A 4,091-nucleotide genomic window follows, 5' to 3' on the forward strand; every position below is an offset into this window, starting at 1 on the left:
ATTTCCACGTAAATTTTAGGTTAATAAACAATGGTAACCAAAAAACTAGGCTATTAGACCCAGATTTATAAAGCAACAAATGTTTTTTATTTTTGTTTTTAAAATAAATAATGTAGCCAACATAACCACTATCTATGCTTGTTCATAGTATCTCCCTAAGCCTAAATAATATAAATAAACCTAAACCGTAACCCAACAATTAGAGATGTTGCCTCAGCAAGTAAGGGTTCGTCAGAGAGGGGATCCGGATAAAAGTCTGACAAGGACAAAAGGCCGACAAGCCAAAATACCGACAGGAAAAAAGGTCGACAACTAAAAGACCGACAAATGAAGGCCGACAGGACAATAAGCCGACATACCATAAGGCCGATAGACCGTATGGCCGACATAAATAAGCCGACCGAACATCAGTCATAATGTCGACAAATTTTTATAAAACAACAAACTCCAATTTCAAAAGTGTTTAGTGTTTATTAAAATCAAGTTACATAATAAGGAAGTTAAAGTACAACATAGAAAAAATAGCGCCAGGTAAAATAAATTGTGTGTTTTACCACGTAAAAATTCAAGTGTGGTTTTGCTGTCAGGTTTCTCAGTTAAAGTAGTTTTAGTGATAAAATGAAGCTAGTATAAAGCTCGTTTTGTTCTTCACAAACATTAAAGCAGGTTGATTATGCCAGACATTAGTAACCCATGTTGTTGATCGTTTGTGTCATCTCAAGGACCCGATTTTTACCATCTACGGATAGCAACTAGCACCGTCACTTTTCTTGAACGTTCCGCCTTAAACATGTGATGCCGGAGACCTTTGACTTTATTATTTGTGGGTTGTCTAGAGAGGAGCTATGAAGTAAACAATAATTTGCGTATTAGGATTTTTATGTTTGCCGGCCTTATATCCAGTCGACTTTAATGGTGTCGGCCCTTCCCGCCCGTGTCGGTCTTTTGTACATGTCGGCCTTTTGGATATCGGTCTTTTGTCCTGCACTACTGAGAGAGAGTTCTGACTTCAATAACGTGTGGTGGGCTCAAGACATATTTTTTAAATAACACAAAACAAATGATTAAACGCAACTTATCCACGCACTTCGTGTTGCCGACTAAATCACTGAAGTACCCGACTTCTGCTTCGGCATATTTGGGCAGGATTTGGTTTTTAGCGAATTTTTCTAACTTTCATTTGGGCAAGGTTTGACATTTGTGAGGCTTTAGGCAGATTTTCGGAAAAAAAAAGTAAACGTGGCCTATCTCAGTGGGGGTAAAAATGTTAAGTCGCCTAGCTGAAAATGTAAGAGTTAACATTGCTTTTAAAAAGCCCAAAACTTTCCGCATCTATCCAGAGTTTCTTCCAGGCATCTCTTGGGGGGGGGGGGGGGGGTTGGCTCCCCCCGATCGAAACGGAAGTTATATCCGCCCCACCCTAGAAAATATTGACCCCCCCCCCCTTATGGTGTCATCCCACCCCTTTTATTGGCTGACTTATAAGTTATTGAAAATATTCAACTAAACTTTTATTTCCTCTGTGAATTTAGCAGTTGTTGTCACACCGCCACCTCTAGGAGGGACAGCTTTAAAGTGTGCAAAGTTAATAGTAACGTTGTTTTTGCATAGTCGGTTATTAATATAGATGGACGTAGTATTGTGTTTTCTCTCTAGTTAACATGTTTATGTCATGGTCTCACCCCCCCCCCCCCTCAATATGTTGGGATCGTCAATTTGTACATAAAATACTTTTTAACTATAATTTTCAATTGAACTAGCAAAAACATTTTCTTCTACATATAATTATTTTTTTGTTGTCGTGGTGTCATCGCCCCCCCCCCCCAATTGGTGTCACCCGGTGCGGTCCGCACCCCCAGTTCCCGATTCGCGACGCCTCTGCTTGACGACGCCTCTAAGATTGAATTATGGGCGCATGTGGTACGTTTGTTAAGCTTATCGTAGACTATGAACTCTCGGGTTGATTATAAGGCTAGTAAGTGGCGTAACAACCATGTAAACAAGGTGGACAAAGTCCACGCACCTCCCCCCCCCTCCCCCCTCCCCCCGAGATCCGAAGGCCTCCTGGCAGATTAAGTAAATAAATCGCGCCCTTAAAACAACTTATTATTTTCTTTGATTATTTTTAAATCACGAGTATTGGAAAGAAATGTGTTATAGCCAGAGTTTCTTCCAGGCATCTCGAAAATTTTTTACCGCCCCCCCCCCCCGAACGAAATGAAATTTATATAATTTATATAGAAAATATATACTTTTTAGTCTACCCCCCCCCCGAAAATTTCAAGTGCCCCCCCCCCCCCCCCCCGGAGAAAAAAGTCTGGAAGAAACGCTGGTTATAGCCAATTTATTTAAAGGTGATTATGCCGTTAAATCGAACTAGGAGAAGGTTAGGTATTTTCAGAGGCGTAGCGACCCTTCCCGGCGCCCGGGGACTTACTTTCAATTTGGCGCCCCCCCTCGGGAGCAAATTTTCGATTTGCACTCCCCCCCCCTCGAACTTTTCATTTGCAACCCCCCCCCCCCCTCAAACTTTCGATTTGCACCCCCCCCTCGAACTTTTCATTTGCACCCCCCCTCAAACTTTCGATTTGCACCCCCCCTCGAACTTTCAATTTGGCGCCCCCCTAAGGTCGGCGCCCGGGGACATATGTCCCCCCCGCCCCTCGCTACGCCTCTGGGTATTTTGAAAACTTTCCAGTTTTTAACGATGTGTACAATTTAGATGTAGGTTATGTGCATTTTGCACTTTTATAATAATTTAGTTTCTGTTAGCTTGCGTCATGATTTTAATAGTTTAGGCCTAATATAATTATCTATATATATAATTCTCTTCTTGGAGACGCTAGAAAACAAGCTGTAAGCGCGCTCCCTACCACCCCCACACCTACATGGTCTGGTGAGCTGTGGTTCACGCTAAATGTTTACAAGCAGAGCCGGGTTTAGTGACGACTATTAGGGGCAGAAAATTTAGTTTGAAACGATTTTAAACGTAAGGGGGGGGGGGGGTTAACTAAGTGGAGTTTACTTTAACGGAGGGGGAGGGGGTTATCGTCCTTAACGAGCTACTTATAGTCTATATAATATAGTGTTTTAAAGAAATATTTTCAGTGGCAGCGTTGATACTGCCGAATTCACACATTATGAATTACTGACAAGTAGAAGATAAAACAACTAAATAGCGGCGTATGTTATGCCGCGGGCCGGCTCGTATATTTAATTTTACAAGAGGCCTAAAATGGGCTGTACAATAAATAACAAAAAGAAATTTTATACATAACTTAGTAAAATAAAATTGAAAAGATAAATAACAAAAAGAAATTTTGTACATAACTTAGTAAAATAAAATTGAAAAGACGTAATAAATATTATACAGAACTATAGTAATGAGTGTCACAAATTTCCTCTATTTTTGATAGCTGGCATACACGGTACGGTGTTAAGTAAAGTAAAGTAAAGTTCCCTTTCAAACCTGGCGGTCTATGGGGCAAGTGAAGTAAAGTTCACCTGTTTCTGTGACCTCGACATATGAAGGGATAGTCTGGTCAGCACTATGCCCAGCCACCTTTACTTTCCCTAACTTGAGTTAGGTACCCATCAGAGCTGGGAGGACTCAGGGACTCGGTGTTAAGAGGGCCCCCAAACTTTCAATGTCCATGGGCCCACGGCGGATGCTACGCCACCGAGCCGAGACTAGTGTGAGAATGTGATAAGTGACAGCGTTAAGTTGATGCCGCTGCATGACATTATTTAACCCCTGACTGGCAACTGGTGTATGTTTTGTCTCCGATAAGGGCCTACTACCTTCCCGGATGGTTGCCAGTCGATTTTTGGGTGTTGTACATATTATACGACCAAAGGTACATTTCTAGGCAGTAACAAGATTAGGATGATTTTAATTTCGGTGACCAGAAAGATGCGCAACGGAAAATAGCGCAATTAAAAAATAATTGCGCATCGGAAAAATGCGCAAAATGAAATTTTAATACAACCTGTTACTGGTAGTAGCTGCCCAAATGGATTGGTTTCGTAGAGCATACTCAGTTTTACTAGCGTACGCTGCAAGTCGTTACCAGTTGTTTCAATTTATTTAT

This window comes from Physella acuta, unplaced genomic scaffold, assembly GCF_028476545.2.
Source record: "Physella acuta isolate Inbredline_101_S28 unplaced genomic scaffold, ASM2847654v3 ptg000830l, whole genome shotgun sequence".
Lineage (NCBI taxonomy): Eukaryota > Metazoa > Mollusca > Gastropoda > Physidae > Physella > Physella acuta.